The sequence below is a fragment of the Cygnus atratus genome, chromosome 1 (assembly GCF_013377495.2).
Source record: "Cygnus atratus isolate AKBS03 ecotype Queensland, Australia chromosome 1, CAtr_DNAZoo_HiC_assembly, whole genome shotgun sequence".
Taxonomy (NCBI): Eukaryota; Metazoa; Chordata; class Aves; order Anseriformes; family Anatidae; genus Cygnus; species Cygnus atratus.
In genome coordinates, this window is record NC_066362.1 from 28,231,294 (window position 1) to 28,254,660 (window position 23,367).

The 23,367-nt window shown below is 42.9% G+C and overlaps 1 protein-coding gene across 1 annotated transcript in view; it reads right to left on the minus strand.

Annotated features, from left to right (window-relative positions):
* The window catches only part of FOXP2 (forkhead box P2), a 436,542-nt gene extending 432,611 nt beyond the window's left edge, over window positions 1–3,931 (minus strand). Inside the window, exon 1 of the mRNA XM_050716107.1 lies at window positions 3,820–3,931. The gene's annotated coding sequence lies outside the window, so the exon portion shown is untranslated. The remainder of the gene's footprint in view (window positions 1–3,819) is intronic.
* Between the last annotated feature and the right edge of the window lie 19,436 nt (window positions 3,932–23,367).

Below are 23,367 nucleotides of genomic sequence, written 5' to 3' on the forward strand. Positions count from 1 at the left end.
TTTCTGGTGCCACTAATTTACACATGCAAACAAGAAAGATTTCAGATCAAAATAGGATGGATAACGGGAATCTAAATGACAAGCATTCCTTTTAATGAGGATTAGTTGAGAGGTATGCTACAGTGGCAGTGAAAAAATAGATAATTCGCATTACTTCTAAACCCACTAGCTGCCACGAAGTTTAAAAAGAGTAATCACTTGAACTGTACCAGAAATTAGTATTTCGTAACCATGTTGATAGCATTTTTGAGTTTCAGGGTGATTTGCAGTTTTCTCCAGTCAAAATCACTCCATAAGTACTTCTCAGTGACCTATGTCCTAAATCATTTTCAATCCCTACAAGCAAGTGACCTCTTCATGATCTGACTCACAAAGAAAAAACATGGTGACTCCCACCAACCATTCTTTTTTAAACCACTATCGGAACTAAATTTCTCCAAAATAAACCTGGCAAAAAAAGAAATAGAACAAAAGGGCCCTCAGAATTCAAGAAATATTAATTAATCACACTATCAGAAAGATAGATAAATACCAGTCCTCACATTTTGACGATAAAAAACAAAGAGGTTAAGTGACATTTTCAATGGCACATAGCAAAACACTGCCACAGCACGGATCAGATCTCAGAAGTTTTCTATTGTTTTCAGCCCACTAGCCTTGAATAACTCCTGCGCATGCAATGCTGAATCAGGTATATTCAGAATATAAAAAGCTTATTCTAGTTCATGTAAACCAGTCCAGAAAACAAAGCCTATGCTACAGTAATATTTTAAAATACATTAAAGTCCATCAAGAACATTACTGAGAAAATATAACTTTAATCTTAAAATGATAGTTTCGGTGCATTTTATTACAGAAAGCTTAAAAATGTATTAAGCAACAGATGATTACTAAAAAAAAATCAGTCACTTCAAAAATCTCTATAACTCAACACCCAGCTATGGTACAGACCCTACTGAGGTTTAAAAATAGTGCCATGTATTGATTAATTGAAATAGCCCAAGCTCAACATACTTGCTTTACTCTTCCTCACACTCTGTAAACACTAATTAGGTTGCTCCTTACAGAACCTTTGGTAATTTTACACAAATTTACACTAAAGAGAAAGCTACAAAACATTTAATTTTTCTCCTCTCCCAAATGTTACCAACACTTTACTCAAACACAGGTCTTGTGACAAAACCTAAGAATCCCTGAGGTTAAACTGAAAACAAAGAAATACCCAAATATTTATACAATTGATTCTGCTCTCAAGCTTGCAGGTTAACGTTACTGTTACATCTTACAGCCTACACTAGTAAGGCCGCACATGAAGCAGCCTATTTCAGGTCCTAGGTATTAAAATAAATCAGAATAGTTAATTATGCATCATTTTGTATGTCACTAAGTGACCTATGAATTGGCATGAAGGTTACTTTATGTATTTTGGGAATGCTCTGTTTGAAACACTGTTTCCTTTCCCTCAACTATTTAGTAATTTACTATTCCAAACAGTTAAACAAATGATTTAAGTATACAAAAATGCTACAGAACACTACTGTTTTGAAAGAATAACATTAAAACAATGCTTAAGTGCAAAATAGGCATCTTTTCTATATCTATACTAAATACGAACAAATTTTTATAGTCAGGGAAAGCCTTAAATTAAAAATAAATACTAATTTGAACACTAAAATCTATATCTCACTCGAAAGGGTTTAGTGTAGCATTAGAGAAGCGGATTTAATAATTAATCATATTTTCTTTAGAGTAATATTACTAGCAGTAATGTTTTTCCTTAATGGTTTTAAATTACCTAGCACAGGAAAAAAAAAAGTGTCAAAATCCCTTAAACTTTATCTGACTTCTTTTTTCCCCAAAAAAAATTAACATGGGAGCACAGACAGAGCGCACAACTTCCTAGTCCCACATTGGTAACGAGATTTCCAAGGGCCTGATCCAAGGGCATCGAGTCAACGCAGTGATTCCCACTGATGTCAACAGAAAGCTTCCTGCTGACTCGAGGGAGTTTTGGATAGGGGCTTTCATGCAGGGAAAAGACCAGGGGAAATCCTCTTTGGAAGGGGACCTTCTGTGTTTTTTCTCTTTAAGAAAGTATATAAACAAATGAGGCTTTGTCAAAATAGAAGCGATTCCCAGGTAGCGATTACTGCGTGTGCTTCCATCTGCGGCTCTGCACTATGTACGTACAGATGATGATAGAATAAATTTAGGGACTTTTGAGATTATTTTTCCCCTGAGGACAGAGCAGCAGCACGCCCTCTCTCCGGACTGCTCTTGCGAGGTCTGAATGAACGCTCTCCTGCCAACAAACCCTGCCCGCACACAACCCAGCCTGCACCCCATGCCAGCAACCCCATCCTGGGACCTCACCAGTGCCCAGCCAGGGGCTGCGCTGGGAAACGGGCCCGCAGCCTCCTGAACCTGACATCCGCGGGGTGAAAAAAAAAAAAAAAAATCGCCTAGCGGGCTGTCTTTACCTTTGCCATGCAAGCGCAGCTGGGTGGCAGCGGCTTTGCGGGCAGAGGCCGAGCGCTCCGCGGGGCGCGCAAGCAGCGCGCTGCGGGGCAGGCAGGCGGCGGGGCGGGCACGGCGCTCGCCTCTCCCTCCCCTCCTCGTCCTTACCCCGGCGCTCCCGACTTGAAAAGCAAACACCTCAGGGCACGCCTCACCGCTGCGGTCTCCCTTCTCCGAAAAAATAAATAAATAAATAAATAAATAAATAAATAAAATAAAAAATTAAACTTTCAAAACTTTCCAGGTCCCGCGGACCTCTTGAATTTCAAGAGCCAATTTCAAGGCAAGGCCCCCACGCACCAGCCACGGAGGCCGCCTGCGGAACTCCGCAGCTCCAGCAGCATTATTTATTAATCCTTGGTTTTAGGCTTTTTTTTTGTCTTTTTTTTTTGGGGGGGGGTGTATAAGGGGAGGGGGCGAAAGCCGTCGGCAGGCGCAGGAGGCCCCGCGGCTCCCCACCCGAGCCAGCGGGGGCGCCCCGGGGTAGCCCCGAGGGGGCGGCCGGCTCCGGGAGGGGGGCCCCGGCCTCCCCCTCCGCGCTCAGAGGACGGGAGGGAGGCGGCGGAGCGGGGTGGGGGGGAAGGCTGTTCGCTTCTCCCTCCGGCAGGCAGGCAGCACACAAAGGAGAAACGTGACACGTTTCTTCACCCCGGCTGTCTGCTGGGGAGGTCTTTAAAAAAAAAAAAAAACGGGGGGGGGGGGGGGGGGGAAGAAAAAAAAAAAAAGAAAGAAAAACAACACAAACGGGGAAGCGAGGCGAGGACGGCCGAGCCGCCCCTGGAAACGCTCCCTGGGAAGCCCGGCCCCGAGCCCTCCCTGCCTTGCACTTCTGGCCCCGCACGGGAAGGCTACAGGTTGTTTGGTTTTAATTACGCGGGGGGGCGGCCGGGGGGGCGCGGGTGCGGAGCAGCGGCGGTGCTCGGCCCCGCAGCCCCGGGAGATTTGGGGAAAGTGGGGCTGAGACCGGAGGGGGGGGGTGCAGAGAAAGGGACCTGGGCGCAGCCCAAACTCCGGCTCAGCCCAAACTCCGGCCGGGGCAGAGGCACCCCCCCCCTCCCCCGCGGCTCAGCGGCCCCCCCGCATGCGGTGCGTTTTCGGGAGCGGTGCCCCCGGGCGCCGGGGGAGCTGACACATGTCACCGGCCAAACTTTCCCGCGGCAAGTGAGTGAGCAACGGAGCCTGGGGGTGGGAGGGGGGGGGGAGAGAGAGCGGGGGGAAGCAGCGAGTCACACCGGATTGCGGGGGGAGGAGGGGACGGGTGTGTGCGGGGGGTTGGCGGGGGGTGGGGGGGGGAATACTTACCGGGAGGAGACACCGTGCAGGGCGTCCCGACGAGCTGACACCGAGAGAAAAAGGGCGAGCGGAGCCGCGCACACGGGCGCGCACATGCAAAGTCTCTGCGGGCGGAGCCGCCGCTGCCGCCGCCGGGCCGAGCGGGCCGGGAGGTGGGGGGGCGGCCGGGGGGGCCCCTCCGCGGGTGCGGTGCCTGGCGCCCCTCCCGCAGGCTGGCGCTGCCTGCCGCTGCCTCGCTCCCTCCCTCCCCCGGCGTGCGGGGGTCTGGCTGTGTGCGAAGTGTGCCGCCTGTGTGTATGTGTTTTGTTGGGAATGCAAAAAAAAAAAAAAAAAAAGGAAAGAAAAAAAAAAAAACCCGCTGCACACACACACCGACTCCTTCGGAGAGAAAAAGAGGAGTGAAGAGGGAGCCCTCACATGATCGCGAAGTGGCCTGCACAGGAGTGCTAATAATGCGCGGGGTGGTGGTGGGAGGAAAGGGCGGGGGGGGGGAAGATGGCAATAGCCAAAAGTGCGGCGGGACGAGACGGGACGGGACGCGCTGCGCCCTGCCCTGCCCTGCCCTGCCCTGCTCCGGCCGCCGCGCCCCGCTCCGCTCCGCGCCTCCCCCGGCCGGGCCCCGGCGGCGCGGTCGCTGCGAGCCGCCCTCCGCCGTCGGGTCCACCTGCTGTGTAAACAAACCGTCGGGGAAGTTGTTTGCTCTCCCCTCCCCGCCCCCTCTTCCCCCTCCCTCCCTGTCTCCCTCCCTCCTCCTTCTCCTCTCTCCCCCCCCCCCCCCCTTTTTTGCTCCGTTAGACACAACGAGTTTAGCAGACGGGGAGAAAACAAAGCCGGGTGTTGTGCTGGCAGTGCCGAGTGGCTGCAGCCTGCTGGCAGCCCTCGACGTGCCGCGGGCCGAGCACGGGGGTAGGGACCCGCGTGGGAGGCGCCGTGGAGGGGAGGAGGGATGAGGATGCGGGTGGGAGTCCCCCCATTCCCGCCGCATTCCCCCCGCATCCTCGCCCCTCCGCTTCCCGAAACTTTCTCTCCCCTCCCGACGGGCCGCGGCAAGGTGCAAGACCCCCCCCCCCCCCGAGGGAACCGGCCGCCCCCGAGATCCTAAAGGTGTCCCCGCGCTTTGAGCGAGGATGGGGTTTGGGGGTGGACACCAGTTGGCAGCGTGGCCAGAAGCGGGAGGAGTGCTGCGGGCCCCCGCGATGGCCGGGCGCTCGAGGCCGGGCACTTAATCCCGCTGCCGCCCCGCAGGTACATCAGCAAATTAACAAAGCGGGCTGCGCTGTAATTCAAGCATCCTCCCGCTCCCAGCGCCCTAACCTCCACCCGGCACTTTTCGCATTCGAAAAGCTCTCCTGCGTGCACCGCCGCTCGGCGTTAACCACGGGACGAATTAAAAAAAAATAATTATTATAATAACTTCGCTTCGGCTGCTCGCTCCCGGCCGGCCCCACCGGGGGCACTGCGCCCACCCCCCCGGCTCCCGCACGGCCGCTACCGCGGGGGCGGAGCCGCCGCAACTTCGGCAACTCCGCGGGGGCCCCCCGCGAACGGGGCCGCCCCGGCTCCCTCCCGGCCCCGGCCCCGCCGCCGGGAGGGGGCCGGGGCGGCTGCGGGGGGGCCCGTGCGGGGCGGCGGCGGGGCCGGCCAATGGGGCGAGCTCGGGTTCGGGAGGTGAAAGTTCACCGCCGGGGCAGGCTGCCGCGGGGGCGCGGCGCTGCCGATGGGTGGTCGTAAAATATATTTATTTGCTACTTGCAACTCTTTTGTCTCCCCCCCCCACCTCCCGCTTCCCACTCTCCCTTACCCCCCCCCCACCGCCCTCAGCCCTATCTCACGCACACCTCGGCCGCCGCCGTTGCCGCTACACCCCGGCCGCTTTTATTTCTCGCCAGTTTGCCAACGCAACGGTTGCGGAGGGGCGCCCGCCGTGCCCCCCGAGGGGCTGGGGTCTGCGGAGCGGGGTGGCCGCGGGCAGCATCCCCCCGCGGCCCCGGGACGGTGCGGGACGGGGGGGACCCGTGCGGGGCGCTCCGCCGCGCTCCCCGGCGCCTGCAAACGAAATCGCCCCCCGCGGGCTCCGCTTGCCGGTGGGATGAACCGGCTCGGCCACGGGGCTCCGCGGAGGCGCAAGTTGCGCGGGCCCAAAGCCGACACCCCCCTCCCTGAGGCGGCGGGCGGGCGCCTCGCGGTCCCCGTGTGGAGCCGGGCGGGTTTCCCCGCGGAACCGGCCGCGAGGGGCGTCCCAAGGCCGCGGCCGGAGAAAAGGGGCGGCGAGCACAGCGCTTGGCGGAGGGGAACCCGCGGGCGGCGGCGCGGCCCCGCAGCCGGGCACCGACGGCTCCGTCGGGCGCCCCCGCGCCGCGGCTGCGGAGGGCCGGACGGGAGAGGAGGTGCACGGCGGCGCCGGGGCTGCCCCGGATTGGGCTGCCCCGGGTCGGGATGCCCCGTTGTGCCCTGCTCTGCCCGGCCCTGCCTTGCTTTGCTCTGCCCTGCACGGTCCCGGGCCGCCGCCGTCGAGCCGGGCTCCCTCCTCTCCCGCGAGCCGCGGTAGCTCCGCAGCCCCCGGCAGCTCTCCGCTTTGTTTCAAGGCGATGTAAAAAATCCCCCCTCGTTCACACGGCCGCCGCTGACAGCCTCTCTGCCTAGCGGGTAATAACACGCGGGGAACAATACGACGCTTGGCTGCTTAAATTAGTCGGCGTTGCTCGGGTCTGAGCGGCTCGCAAGTGCCACGAAAAAGGAGAGCTCAACGAACAACCACTTCGCCGACTCTTTTATTTTTACTGCGGTGGTTACGGCGGAAAAAAACACAACTTGGCTTTGTAATGAAAAAGGCCGGTGCGTTTTATTTGTTCCTGTTTACGGTTCGAGATTTCATCTGCACAGTTGTATTGTATTTTTCGCTTCAAATAAACCGCTTTGAAACCGTCTTCCTTTAATTAATTTAATGTATTTTCTCTGTGCAGCTGGCAGCGTTAGGTGTCCATCAGATTGCCACTTTCAATTAGGATTGTTTATAAAACGACTGAGAAAACAGGCTCCTCTTCTAAATAGGTTTGTTCCGCTTCCTCCCCGTGCACAGCTCCCGAGACGGTTTGGAAGGTGCAGAAAATGTTGGTTTTAACCGAAGTCCAATCGAGGAGAATCTGTATTACAACATCAAAGCGAAGGGAGACGTTACAAAATTGGTGGAGTTACACCACCATCTGTCGTTAAGCGTCGGGACTACAAAAGTTCAGACGTACAATAAATCTTAATGAGAGCTGGCAACTTTTTTATATGTATATTTTCGCCCTTTCCCTACGGCTCTCGCTTTCCCGGCAGGGCTGGAGCTAGGAGCCCCTCACCGTGGTGTCCAGCCTCTGCTGCTCGGCCTGGTCCCCGGCAGCCCAAGGATGGTGGCCCTTCCGAAGCGGCCCAGCACCCACACAGCTTCCAGTTTTCAGGAGAAAGTTCATCAGAAAGCTGACGTAAGCCAAAAAGGTTAAATTAAGTAAAAATAAAGAGTTCTTGTAGCTAGGTTGCCAGCTGTGGGATTCCAGTTCCGTTCTGTGCACCCATCCTGCGATGCTGGGTCCTGAGAAGGAACACAAAGAAAACACACATAGAATAACATAAGGGATGAGGCTGGTGTGTCCTAATGCTACCTCTGAGTCCTCCTACAATGTCAAGAGCTGTAAACAGATCCTCAGAGGGATCACAAAATGCTTTTGCATTACCCGGTGTAAGCACTGTACCTGCTTTGTGTGGCTGACCAGGTGAGAGCTGCCCTCACACTTCAGCCCTTTCTCAATTCTTCAGCTAACAGGCCTACAGGGTGCTCGTTTACCATCAGTAGTGAAGAACCAAGAAAGATGTGCTTCCTTTAGGATTTTCCAGGTATTCCTTGAGTCTCAGAGGTCAGTTGTTACTCAGAGTGGGGTAGGAAGGGACATGCAAGTGGGTGCTCACAGACCCCTGCGATGAAAACCATCAGGCTTATCATTATTTTACCACAGCTCCTATTTTAAAGCATGTGGCGTTTGGTAAGGATTGATCCAGATGGGTTTCGGTATGGAGTGCTTTATCATTAAAAGTCAACTTCCAGGTTGTTCTTCAGCTGTGGAAATTCGCGGCTTTTTGCCCGTCTTCAGCCTGACATTTTGCAAGTGCTCACCGGTTTTATCCTGTAATTAGCGGTCGGCATTTTCCAGTGCTGTGGCTATTGTTAGGGGGTGATGGCAGTTTAACACGCTCTTACAAATCTTGTTTCCCTGTCTGATTCCTCATCACAGTGAAACTCAAATGTCCTCTGTCCTACCAGTAGCTGTTGATGCTCAGGATGAGGGTCCCCCCTTTAGCTTCTTGACGTGTTAAAAGAGCAAAAACCCTTTTCCTCTAAGGCTATATGTCCACTTTCTAGGCTATCATGAAACGTGGGATTACCCTGCAGGCAATAAACACTTTCAGTATTCCTTTGTCTAACAGCTATTTTCATAGTATTCCGAAAAAAATACTTTCCACCTTCTCCGTAGTAAACTAAGCTCTCATAAGCAACTAAGCTCTTTGAGTCAACATTAAAGGCTAAGGTTTCTGAATTGGTGAGAGAAGTGTTTAACATTCCTCTGGCAGAAATAAATCCTGTGAAATGTTCTCTGCTTTGAGAAATGGCTGGGCCACTGCTACCAATTACTGATTTAGGAATGTTTGGTAAAAAAGTTATGTCCAAAAATTCGCAGATCATTTCAGTGTTTGCACTGCCTACAGCTTTAAGTGTGTTTTATTACAATTTCATTTTAAAGTTACTCAATAAGCATTAGAGCAGCAACCAAAATTAAAAATAAAATAATTAGAGTTGCTGGAGAAAAGAAAAACAAAGCAGGATACTGCCTTATGTATGCTGTCTTAACAGTGCTGCCCCAAAAGGAGGGGTTGCACTGTGATAGTCTTCCCTGGATTCTTTGATACAGAAAAATCATAATAACAATAAGCTGTGCAAATCTTCAACCATTTCATGTATTGGAAAAACATGGCTGATTTTTTTTTTTTTACCTTAGATTTCACATCTATATATAAAAGCTTGACCTACAGAACTTCGTGGTTTCTTTTCCTGTTTTGTGTGGCCAGGCTTGGAGGAGAAATGTGCCACACTGACCTTTCAGGTAAAGGTCCCAGTCCCCAAAATTTAGGCATGTATACAAAAGTATTATTCAGTCAAAGGTGAGGAAAGTTTTAAGACTGAGACAAGTTTCCAAAGGACAACCCTTGGAGCAGTATCACAAACAAGCATAAGCAATAGTTCTCAGTGTGTCCCACAAACAACTCATGGCTTCTGGAAAATTTAGCATCTGACCTGTAAGGTTTAGGTATTGCAAAAGGTGCTGCTAAAATGTAGGCTCCTAAATCCAAGCTGCAATCTTCAAAATCCTTCTTTAGCCCTCTGATGAGTTATCATTGCTAAGGTGACACTAAAATCCCTTTGGCTCCTAAGATGCCACTTCTGCTCGAAATAACTGTCACAGTAGGGTTGAAAAGCTTGGCATGTTTCCTAAACCGAACCAACCTCCTAAAACTAGGCATCCTCTGTGCAGCTGAGCATTAATTTTTAATTAGGTAAAATGCCCAACCAGTCCTTAGAGCCTTGCCTGACCCTAGCCTCCCCTTTCCTCTGTAAGTGTCCTACCCACTGGGCTGTGTAATCACACTTCTCTCACTGCTCCAGTCCATCTTCAGCCTTTTTTTTTTCTGCAAAGTGACACTGCATCCCCACTTTGGGCCAGCTGAAAGCAAGTGCATAGGTCACGGGAGCCGACTGATGGTTTATGCCTGAGGAGGGTCTAGGAAACAATTAGAATAGCATAACAACTTATTTATTCTGTTAAGATATATATATTGCAGCTACTGCAAAGATACTGCAAAACCGGAAGTTTTAAAACAGGTGAGAACACCTGCTGCTTTTATAAAACAGACCCCATGAGCACGATGTCCAAAAGAACACAACAACACCTGAGTCACAACATATCAGGGTATGGCAATCCCAAGAAGGTCAGCAGTTGAGACAATGCTGTCTATTCTGTCTCTCAGAAAAGTGACAGCTGCAGATTTCCCTGTGAGATCCCTGACTTCCTCGCCATGACGGGCAGGCAGCCCAGGCACCTCACTCGAGGTATAGATTACGTGGGATTGCTTTTAGGAGTCAGGTAAACAAAGTCAGCAAAAGCAGTCTCAGCAGTGACAATACAGTGCTGGCTATAAAGCACTGGGTCTTCACAAGTTCCACTAAGATCTGTGGTCTGGCCTTTCCTTTTCTATCTTGTGATCATTTATCTGCATTTTTTTCCCTTCTTGGTTTCCTCAGAGCAAATCATAACACAGAGACTTGTAGGAATTTTTCATTAAGGCTGACAGAAGTCTTCCTAACAGGAAGATTTTCTGCTTTTATTTGTTGTGTTGCTTCCACTCTCCTCTTCCAGCATGCAAAAGTGTCCCTGCCCCAAGCTACAGGGCTGCGGGAAGTGTCACCTCCAGATGAACTGCTTCAGCCTCACTCAAAACAAAGTGCATGGGCTGGTAGAAGTAAATGAGCGGTAAGGCAGCACAAGGCCTCTTACACTTGTCCCATGATGTCTTCATGCAGCATGTATTTGTTGCCCATGGATTATGACTTGCTTTCACAGGGTGGAAATCCATCTGTCAGAACCTGAAGTTTGTGGAGGGAGCACACTAGGTTCAGCTTCACAGAAGAAAACAGGATTGATTTTGTCTGCTTCCAACCCCAAATATGGTTTTCAGCACTGATATTAAACTATGATTTCGTAATACCAAAAGAGCACAAAGTTTCTAGTTCTTTAAGAAAAAAAAAAAAAAAAGCAAACATTCTTATGTTTAAGGAAATATATTTAGTAACCAAACAGCAATTACAGCTGTATCAAGAAACTGCTTTACTTTGGTACCAGAGGCACAAGGACCACATTAAAGATGCAAAATTGCATTCAGTTTCATGGCATTTACACATCTGTAACAACATTCCTGGCATTCTGGAAATTTTGTCAGTATTTAGGGGTAGGGGACAGAGCTGTCTTTTTAGAAACCATTTCTATGTCATGCGCACACCAATTAACATGTATTAAGTAGTCATCTTTCCACCCACAAGCACTTGTGTAGAATTCACAGGTTTGTGAAGTAAATTGAAAGCAGACTGTGGATGTTAACAATATGGTTAGATACAGGAGTTTTACGCTAGTCGAACACTAAATAAACAAGCCCCTTTTTTAGGTTTATTTAAGGAGATTGCAGGGACACAACCTTAGAATATATATTCTAAAGCAATAGAGATACTGTCTTGTAGATGTGAATTATAGAGTTCTGTGATACAGAAGCAGCAAAGTAACTTGTTTTCCAAATTTGTACAAAACTATAATCAGGTAAATGACAAAATACTACTTTCTCCCGCGGCATCCTACTTGTCACTTTCCTTAAACAGCAAAACATGCTTTTTATTGCTACAGCTGCACAGCCAGTAGAGCTAGAAGGAGAATCAGAGAAATGTAGAATCACGCACAGTCAACACAATTGGATATCACAGCACTGCACTTCAGTCTGTCAGTTATTTTACTCATTGTGTAAGAAGCAAAGCAGTAGGCAAGGATAAGTGACTCAGAAAAAACAGCACTTTTTAGAACAAATGATTTGTGAAGAAATGAAGTGTTATCTGTAGCCTTGGACATTTGTATCGAGGCAAGAGGTTTAGCAATTTTATACCCAATCATTTAATAATTAAAAAAAAAAATCTTTTAAAAGGAATTCTTTTTATTTACATGGTCTTTTTTTTTTTTTTTCCCCAATATTAGACAATGTCTTTTCATGTTCTCAAACTGCAACTACTCCTAAATCATTTCAGTAACTCATGGACCCTGATTCCAATTAAAGCAGGAACGACGCTAGCTCCGATGTTCCACATTTCCAAAGATGCGGCTCTAGCCAAAGCTTACTTGGACATGTGGAAAGCATGTTCCAGAGTCATCTACTCAAACCATAAGCATCTTCTTACCTCAGCCCAACCATCCAGCAGTTTCATGTACATTCTCTGGAGTGCTTTGTTGGTGGTGAGAATCTTAGGCTTGGACATCTCATTAAACAAATGGCTCTTCTACTCATGAGTGCCCTCTGTGTTAGATTTTCAGAAGTCACCAGTCATCACCTTTTAAAGACATCAGATTATTGAAAATAATCTTGACAATAATCTTGGAAATCTGACAATTTTGTCTTTAAGAGTACTTAAATCAATGTTGACTTCTTAAAAAATTGTTCCAGTTATAGAATTATAGGTACTACACACATAAATTCTGGTATTTTTAGTTTGTTGAAAATAAAAATAAATAAATAAATAAATAAAACCAACAAAATAACACACTTGATTTTGGGCCCATATATATCTATGCTGAAGAAGGGAAAAAACAATAATTGTCTTTTTGAAGAATTACCTGTACTGCCCATATGTCTGCATTCTTCTTACTGTAATTTATTGAATTTAATATAACAGGTGAACTGGCGCTACTTGCTGTAATAAAGGTTTAAGAGGGATTATTCTAGGAGATGATCTGCTAGTTTATCCATGGATTTTAATAGGGCCTGCTCTGGTCCTAACATAAGCATTACCTGAAAGTTTACCAGACGCAAGTATTACCTAAAATCTACAGAAAGACTGCTGGTTGCACCGTGACTCTAACCAGCTAACTGCAAAGTATATGGAGACTAAATAAATACATATCGAAGTCTTTAATAAATAAGAGCAATAAATCAGCAAGATACATCTTGTATTCTTTATATGTGAAATTAATGTTACACTGCTATATGTTCATCTGTGTATCGCTGACCATTTACAATGTGTAGCTACAGTCTAGAAATGGAGAAATAGTTTGGTGCTTCAAAAAATGTAAAAACATCAAGGATTTTGTTGTTGTTATTCTGAATTAAGATTTAGATTCCTTTGGGCCAGACAGGTCTGAAAGCACTTTGGAATATTGTGGAGAAACCTTAGAATACTGGTTAACCACCAAAACAACCCTGAACCGTTTGTGCATTGTCCATTGCTAGCATCTCCCTCTGTCCACACTGATACCAACGGATATGTGAACAACTATACTATGAAACTTCAGCAGTGAATTAACCCTCATATCAGAACAGAAACACTGAGTTTGTATGAAATTCAGGTATTGAAAGTAAAGCAAAAGACCAACATCTTTAAGTGTCTGTACATCAGTGTTGGTAGCCTGAATGCTAAAGAACAGAAATTGATACTGTAAATTTATGAGCTGAGTTTGCCTTAGCTGGGCTGAAACCTGATGGCAATGTATATGCGTGATTGGATTATTAAAATGAATGTCCTAATCTGCCCAGGAAAGGGCAGAGAGAAGCAGAAGTAAGAAGGAGAGAGGTAACCAAACAACTGAATTTTAGATACCTCCTTACACACTTATTTTATGAATGACGTGGTCTCTTTAGGCTTCTCCCATCTTAGAAGAGACAGGAGATTCACATGGATACATTGAATCCCCTTGGTATCTTTCAACTGAGTGCAGGGAATAGGAGAAAATAGCCTTCTAAATTAAAGACTTATTTTGGATAATATGTGCTATAAATACCCCTGCTGACTAGAAGAATTACATCATCTGTTTCCATGTCAAAACACTTTGCAAACAAACACTCATGCATGAATGCCCTCATGGAGGAATAGGGGGTGTCCAGAGCAGAATATCGAACCATATCATTTGGCAATACCTTAACTACCTATCTGAAATGACAGAGGAAGGAAAATTGTGTTAAAATGAGGAAACTCAACCCAAACTTAATAAAATGGGTATTTAATATTGTCATGTCCTAACTCAAAGAGTTGCATCCACCAAAAAATGGAATTAGGTGGCAATATCATATAAGGAAAACCTGATGGCAGAATTAAAAATTATAAAGATAAAGCAGAATTTTTTGATCATAGACATAGCGAATAAATAGTTTTAAATTTTAGAGCAACAAAAGAGGACAATAAGCAGCAGTTACAAAAGCTAGAGTTTTTAAAATAAATAGACAGATAATTGACATTCAAGAGTCTTAAAAGAGTGGGATGCACTTCTTGCTTTACCATTAATATGGATTTCCAATAAATCTTGGAAAACAAAGCAAGTTCCAAAAAGAATGGAAGAATGCAAATGCTTTAACTGTATTTCTAAGTGGTAAACAAGACAGTGTGGATGGGCTTGTCAATCTGATATCAATCCCAAACAATGAATGAAATACATGCTAAAATGATACATGGGAAAAGGGAATGCAAAATGCGCACTGGATACTTGTGCTGGGAGGAGCTGAGAGTGAGACAAAGGGCCTGTGTTGGAGAAAAAAAAAAAAAAAAAAAAGCTCTTCTAAAAACCCACAGGGATCATGACAATCAACTGAGCAAAATCTTTGCTCAGTTCTCAGTGCAATGATCAGAAGAAATGTATGTCCACAGTTCAAGAGAGATGATTAAAACTTGGAAAAGGTTAATGGGAGAGTAACAAGAATTCAAACACATTTTAAAGCATGTATCACGATACCCACAAAGCAGTATATTTTGGTAATAGAGGGGTCCTCACTGTTACAGACAAGGTATAACAGATTCCAGAGGATGGCATTTGCAATGAGACAAATTCAGACTACAATGCAGAGGAACATTTTTAACAATAAGACCATTCTCGAATAATTTCTTACATACTGTCATGGGTTCCTCATCACAGGAGTGAATATTTTCCTATGCATATACTATCATTAAAATAAAAATTAACTCAGGAAAAATTCATAGCATATGCTGTATACGAGTTAAGGTTCCATGATCACAACAGCCAGGTCTGGCTATGAGCCCTGTTGAGGTCAGAATTGTCATCATGAGGTTTTTAACACCCCATGAAGACAAATGGGACCAACCACACCACTCCTTACAAGCTTCTGTTTCAGGCAGTTTAAAAATTCGGGAACACCACTGTATGGGATGGCATGTGAGAGGATGTATTCATAAACAGAAAGGAAATGTCACTAAAGGAAATGTCTTATAATTATTAATATTTAAGATTTCAATTTCAATTGTAGTTAACACCTGCACATTGAGGACAGTGTTGTACCATGCATTGTAAAAAAAAAATCTATTTCAGTTAGTTTGCAATGGATCTTGCAGCCCAATTTGAGGACAACAGTAATTTGTAGCCAGGGAACAAGCATAGCCATAACTGTTGACAGTATGCATCCTATTACTCTGAAGCACTGTTTGACTAATTCATGCAGGATGCACCACTTTATTATAGCATGGAAAAAATCTGGGTTCAAAGCTTAGCTGGCTTCTGTCTTGCAAATATTGTTCCTTTTTTATCAATGTGCTGAAGCAAGTGTGAAACACAAGTATGAAAGCACTAACAGCACATTTTCAAGTATATTGTGTTTTGTTTAGTTAAAAAAATACTCTAAGATGAAAAATGTACAGTTTGGTTGCCCACAAAATATCTGTGTAGCAGATAGAAATCTGTTGTTTTCTTATTTGAGTTCTCTGTAACATCATATATGAGAGGAAAATTTCACCATGAAACAAAGAGTGTAGCCTCTTTTGTAAAGGAAATGACCTTCCCCACGAGCTAAAAGTATTAGTATTAAAGAAATGTACATCTCTTCTTTTTCCTGTTCTTCTTTGATCAATTTTTGATTGAAAACTTGAGTACTTGGTGCAAAAATCTCAGTATGAAGAAATCTGAGTAATCTTTGTGTTTGCTTAATTGCTTTTCACCATCTTGTCCAAAGCACACGTTGTAAGGCATAGCTGCATGGACTATGATGTAATGAGATCTTGTTAGCTAAGCAAGACCAGACCTCAAGCTTAAGCAAAATAAATTCAGATAGGCTCTTTGCCCCTTGACCCAACTGTTTTGCAGTCTTTGAACAGTAAAGAAACTTGGAATCTGGTCACAGATGCCAGTGTAGAAATTCCCCTGGCTGAAGTGAACTGTCGAATGGTGTACAACCAGAGGAGCTGGTTCCCACTGCTTTCTGTCTTGTCCAAAAAAGCATGTTAAGCAAAAGAAAGATTGGGAAATTCAGAGGGAAGATGAACTGTGTCTTTATTGTGATGATTTCTGGCCAGCATATGGTCCCTTAGGGACCAAAGCCAGCTTCATAAATTAGAACCATATAGAGTTCACAAACTTATTTTATGTTCTAACTTCAGCTGAGGAGCAAAGCAAGATAGGACAGGGCAGGCTGAGAAAGAAGAAGCTGTAACTAGTTCTGACAACAATTCCTCTGAGCACATTTCAGAGGAGGGACAAATACGTCCTATTAAGCTTTGTGCAAAACCAGAATTGTTTGTCCTAAATATCTACAATAATCAATCTAACCTCTGAATAATACATAGAAAAACGAGGACTACAAAATGGAATTAAAGAAGCACTTATCATATATGTAACATTTCTAATAAGAAGCGAAATTGACCTATCCTTTTCTACCCACTGAAAATTCCTCTCTCTTCTCATTACTTAATGCTTTTTGCTAACAATTTATTACTTGAGAAGAGCTGGAGGGACAATGAGTCAGTGAAATCTTGAGATTATCTAGATTATCTAAAGTCTCCTTACTTTAAATAATAATAAATACCTACTTATTCTGTAAAATCTGTAATTCTTCGTAAGACTTGTTTAAATAGCATCTTTGGCTAAATATTTGTCTCTTTCAACCAAACCTTATAGCTTTTTTTTTTATTATTATTTTTTTTTTTTTTTTTTTGTGACAGAGCTGTAAATTTTAGAGGTAGTTTTCAATTAAGATTCACCATATTATGCCATATTATGAATTTCTTTAGTTAAGAGGTAAGAAAGGATGTTCTAACCAGTAGCAGGGGGAAGGCTAGTGTTTTCACTGGCACCGATACTATATAGTCTACTTTGCCAAAAAAAAAGAAAAAAAAAAAAGAAAAAAAGAAAAGATAGTTTAGGGAGATTTAACTGAAATTTTTAGCATTACAGAGATAATGTAAAAATACTTTACCCAGTGTTTGCATATGTTCTCATAATACAAGAAAAATGTTAACACAGTATCAGTGCCAGCCTAATGTAAAACAAAGGAATGACAATTCATCTTCACTCAACAAGGTCTTCAACTGTGGTGGTTTTCTATACCAAAAGATGGTACTGAGCACCTTTATTTTAAAAGGTCTGGATAGTCTCTGTTCAACAGTAACTTGCACGTTTATATCTGGTGGAAGAAAGGAGATCATCTTCCTTGCTTATCTCTGTTGAATTCAGAAAAGCATCTTAGCAAGTCCCAGTGGAGAATTATACAGTTCTCACAGGATCACATTTTGAAAGAGTCTTCCTCCATCAACGGGAACTTTAATCATTGACAATTGCTCCAGCTGGATCGCCAGAGATGAATCATCAGAGCCTATGTTTGTAAACATAAAAATGACTGGAGGACTCTGTCAACACAGAGGCTCATCACCAACAGAGAGTAATCAAATCACTTCCAAACATTATAAATATTAGTATGGTGAAATATATATTTAAATAACTAAAAATCTAAGAAGTAGCATTTCAGCTTGTAATTAGATATTGTATCCTCTGTTCTCGAAAGCAATACTTCTCAAAAGAGTTGGGGATCAGAGTTCATAGTCATCTGCATATAATTTCCCAATATGACACAGTGCACCAAATGTCTAATATGAGTTTAATAAATAGGCATCAGAGGAATAATGAATGAAGATAGGTGTCGAGAGTTATTACACTGTTGTTGTATTTAGCGCTGATGAAATCATTATTGAAATATTTTGACCAGTCCTGGGGTCCATGGTTCAAGAATATTGTTGAAGAAGTTCAGAGAAAAGTCACAAGCATGACCTGGGGACTGTTAATCATGCCTCAGGGTAAAAGACTCAAAGAGCTCAATCCGCTTATTTTATCAGTTTAGAATATTACAGATTGATTTGAAACAACTTCTAAGCTGTTACCATAGGGAATTTTAAAGGTTCTGTTATGGACTCTTAAATCTAGCAAATACATTAAATTAACAATAATATGATGAAATAGGAAAATCTGGACAAATTCATGCCGGAAATGAGGATACATATTTCTGCCAATTGGAGTGAGCTACTTCCTAACATCCTTAATGGCAATTGTAACATGCTTTTCTAAAAGACAGTTTGTAGCTCAAAGAATTAGTGTAGGCAACTCTAACAGTCTGCTCCATACAAGAAGCCGGACCATATGATTGTGGTGGTACTTCTGGTTTTATATTTTGCAAAGCTCTGAAATGACCAGGCTGAAACACTGAGCTTTAGGTACCTTGCAGCCATCAAAGCAAAAGACTCCAAATGCATCAGTACACAACATTATGATCCTGAGTAATCAAAAGAGACCTTAGTAATGGCATATCTGTCTCTGAACCAGGCTTGTAGGAGATAATGTATTAAATAAAATTCTGAAGAAACCGTAGGTATACCATTGGAAGTTGTTTTACAAACACAACTAGTTTGTTAAGTGTACACTAGTATATAGGATACTAATAAGTGCATGAATAAAACTTGGCACTTTTATATTGCTTTCCAGCAAAAAGACTTGTAGCTTTTTACAAAAATTAATAAGTAGAATCACTCAAAAATCCTGTTAAGTCAGTAAGTGTTATTATTTCCTTTAAACAGAGGACAAATTGAGAGACAGGGAGTGCCCAAGTTCACAGAGGAATTCTATGAGTTTTCTGGGAATGAAAGAAAAGCCTTCAGAGAGCTGTTCCTGTGCTTTAATCTATTTATTTATTTATTCATTTATTTTAAACCAGGCACGCTGTAAAAATCCTGGCAGGTGACATTCCTGTTCTGGTGTCAGTATTGATCCAGCCCTGTGTCCAGTGCCAGAAGACACGGATGCTGAAAGCATTGTCTCTCTCCAATGACATATAGAAAGTAAAGTCTTACCCTGTGACTTATTCGTCATTGCATTGGTATAAGGAAGTGGTGATATTGATTTTAGTGTCTTGTCAAAATTCCAACTTGGGTAATTAGTTTATTCTTACCTAAACTCCTTGATTTTCTGTATAGATGGTACTTTTCATATGCCTCCCCGCAGAAAAGAGTGCCTGTACTATTGGAACAGAAAAGTTTGCAGTATTAAATGAACCAAACCAAAGAACAATATAGCATGTCTGCCACTTTATGAAATTTTTGTAAAGGATTCTGCAGTAAAACCAGTTAGGGGTGCACAATAATTTTAAAAGGGCATAAATAAAAATAAAAATAAAAAATAAAATAAAATAAAATAAAAATCTTAATGCAGAACTCTCCTTTGTTCTAAAACTAAGACTTTAAAAAACAAACAAGCAAACAAACAAAAAACTGTTTTTAGAAAGTTTAGGAATTGCCTTAATAATAGCAAATGTCCATTAGTTGGATATGTTATGGGTGGAAGACATGATGAAGTTCAAGGAAAAATGGTGAAAATGGTACATATTAAGCAACAATTAGTTTACTGGACTTAAAGCAAGAAAAAAATGGACTTCTGGCAAAAAAAAAAAAAAGTTCCATCTGTTACCAGCATTGAACAAAATCAGCATAAAATGAGGCAACATTATTTTGGTCTTTGATCTCTTGGATGCTTTATGACAGAGGTCATAAATCATGTAATTATTATCTGATATCAAGACAGCTTGAATTAACCTCTTACATTCCTGAGGCAATGAGAGACCTCAACGCAAGTCAAAGTCTGCTTGTGTGGAATAAGTGACGTTACTGGGGGAAACAAGTCCCTTTCCTCCCATTTTAGTCTAATCTGGACTTTTGAAAACTTTAGTGGGACAGAGATGGAAAATATCACACTGAAAGTCACTGGATCATAGACATGTCCTGTTTGTTTCTGAAAGCTGCATCTCTGATTTGTAAATCACATCATCACTTGGGTTCTGGCTTCTTTTAATTGTAGACTTCCTCTTTCCTTTTACTCCTCTTCATCAGGAGAGGTCAGCTCAAGATGCCTCTATGTTCTGGCTGTTAAAATCCAGGAAAATACAAAAGGCCTTTAATTCTGACATTTCATTCCTGCCATTGAAATGAAACAGCCTGCTTTTGACGAGCCTCAGAAAACAGCAACGAATAGTATACATTTGGATTTTTTTTTTGGCAGTATTGAATGAGATTAGGGATTTTTTTGTTGTTGTTATTTTATTTTATTTTATTTTATTTTATTTTATTTTATTTTATTTTTTCCTCGTGTAATAGAAAATTTCCAGGAACACCAGTACTTCTTTTTTCTTTTAAACTTTTTTTTTTTAACTTTTTTTTTTTTTTTAATCTGTAAATTGGCCAGCAAGAATGATGGGCATATTATGATTGAAACACCTTATTTTTATGTATACAGCAGATAATCATTTGCAGTAGGCACCACACATATATATTGTGAAAAACAGGCACACAATAGAAGGTCTTTCATAAAAGAAATGTACTGTTCCAAAAGAGCGATATACCTGAAATACTTTATAACAAAAATACAGCTGCTAGACTAATAACATCAGAACCAGGTCACACAGAATCATGAGCAATAATTCAGCATTTCGAGTACCAGAAGAAGAAAAGAAGACAATATGTAAGCTTCATAATGAAAAACATAGCAGAATAAACAGAGAAGAATCTTTTAGTAGCAACACTTGGAGCTGAAAGGGAGATGGGCTGAGTTACATGCACATCCTCACAGGAAGGGGACTGGATTAGGTAGCCCATAAAATGATGTACTTGAAAAACAGTTATGTACCGCTTTGGCTCAGCCAGATGGCAAGTCCTGTTTTCAGGCTGCTCTTGCACTGGATTCCCCACTGCTGAAATGAAAAGTGCAAATTTGAGAATCATTTTTTTTTTTTTCCTAGTAACATGCCACTTTCACTATGTCAGTGGCTTCTTGAAAGATTTAACCAATGTTACTATCAAGTGTGGCCACCCACTTCTTTGCTCCGCTCTAAGGAAAATGCTTGCTTTTCACTATGCATTTATGGTGCATCATTATTATTTCTCTATTCTTTTTAATTTTGGACTTACGATAATAAAGATGACTGTTCAAATTTCTGAGGACTTAGCCGGGATTTTATGCAGATACAGCCATCGTGAAAATGATAGGCTCACTGGGCTTCTGTCCAGTCAGATGCTACAAACAACCCAAACCTACACGTAAGCTGTGCAGGCTGAGCTCCCACAGGGACAAAAGCCTTGACTTAATATTTCACTATAGGTATAACCAGAATCTGAGGTGCTTTGCAGTCAAGGCCTGAAAAAAACCTTTTCTGCAAATACTGTATTTGTCATTGCAAGGGACTTGTAAGATTTGAGGAAGGCTCCTTTTGCCCTTTTGTCCTGCATACACATGCAAAAGATAGGGACAGACACATTCAGTTTGCAAAGCATCCGGACTGCAAGGCATTGTGTAAGAATAATACATCTGATTACTTGTCTAGTGTATGTGCAAACAAAGACTTGCGCAAGTGAGCGGGCACAGTTCAGTATTTTGATAACAGAGATAGCAAAAGGTTTGGAGATTTTCCATGCTATTGAAAGCTTTTTTTTTCTTTTTCTTTTTTTTTTTTTTTCCTTACACTGATTTAAAAAGATAGTTCTGAAATGAAAAAATGAAATTTGGAATCTTCGCTACTTCCTGACTCAGTGCTCCTTCCTCCTAACAAAGGAAGGGCAAGCCAAGGTGCAGTATGGCATCGGATCAGGCATCAATCCTATACAGAGCTATTTCTCTGAGGATAAAGTTATATAAAGACAAACTGTGCAAATTATACCATACTATATAGTTTATTTTAACTAGTACTTAAATGGACTCACAAAAATACTGAATTCTTTTAGCAGGAATGAACGAAAAGATTTTTGAAAAATCCTACCAGCACCATTGTCTAGACAAGACTTAGCTCTTTTGAGCTAAGTCCACATTTGACATATCACTATAAATTATGGTGAAATCCCCTGAAATCAGGAGAAAGATCCTTAAAATCTTCTGTAAAAGATAGGAAAATCCTATTTAGGAGTAGAGCCATGAAAGAATGTAGTAATAGCCATTTTGCCATACCTATTAAATGTTCCAATCAGGCTAACATTTATTGGTGTAACATCTTCCTAAGTTCCCACAAATCTTCAGAGGGTTGTTTGAAAGTTCTTAATTTTGCTATGCAGTCTGTGATAGAAAAAAAAATGCTTAGACACTGTGTATTAGAGTCTGTGTAATGATGGATCTCACTGTGGAGTGTGATGCATGAGAAGCACATGGCTATATGCCAGATTTATGTTCTCTTGAAATTGGGGTTGACCTGAGCTTCAAGTCAAAATAACTTATCCTTTATGTAAGTCACATTTGGTATAGCTGTGAGTAAAAATGAGACTGAGAACTGCATTGCTTTCTGAAGAAAATAGTTTAGACTCTTATCTATCTACGCAGTAAATATATATATATATTTACATTGTGTAAACTAAGTTGCAAATATGCAGGAATTTCAAATCACTGCATGCTCTTCTAAAGAAGATAAACCCAGGGCAGTCACTGTCTCATGATTAGAATAAATAATTACCTGAAAGCACAGTGTAAGGTCCATAGAAATCAACAGGAATCTATTGACTTTGTGGAATTTTTGACCAGACTCTTGAAGAAGTTGGGTAAATCACTCCTCCTGCACATCACTTCATTCATCTGCTCGGTGACTACAACATGCCTACACACTCTGTGACAAGTGAGAGTCTATTAAGTGACTCCCACAGCATTTTCTGCTTTCATCTGGGAAACTCCTTTATTAGTGATAAGCCTCTACACCCTGGCATACATGTACCAGTCAAGGGGAGGAACATGTTTGTAAACCAGATGCTTTGACGTAGCTGGAACTTAGAAGGGAGGCAGCAGTACTTGGCAAACAAACTTGTAATAAGTGCACTTTGCTCGAAATGTTTATAATTTGTTCTTGAAAAATATGCTGAGAAGATGGGCACTAGACAGTGCTTGACTTTGAAGTTCAAGTTTGAAGGTGGGGATCCTAAATACCTCCCAAGGAACATTTGAAAAAAAACAGCCTGGTGCTCCATAAAGTAAAGAATTTGCTTGAGGAGAGGGGATAGGGAGACTTAACAAGTCCTACCGTACTTTCATCTGCAAAGAAATTATCAAGATCTGGAGAAAGACAGCTTCATTGTAAGCAGCAGTAAGTTCATGTGAAATCTTAATCTGCTGGTAGATTTTTGAAGAGAAGCACACAGGTTTACCAAATACCTCCTCCAAACTGTGTTAATACTCTCAGTTTAGCAGCATAGTAAAAAAAATAAATAAATAAAAATTCAAATACCTAAGTACAAAAAGGGGTCTTACTGACTACTTGATATTTTCTTAAAATAACTCATAAAGGAATTACTTTGCTCAGTTAGGATGTGTGTGATGCCTACTAATGATCCACAAAATGCTACTCCCAAGAAACCACCAGACACTAGAGTTCCTTCTGGAGACAGTCGGATCAGAGAGTTAAAAAAACACGACCTCAGGTGCTCAAAATATGAGG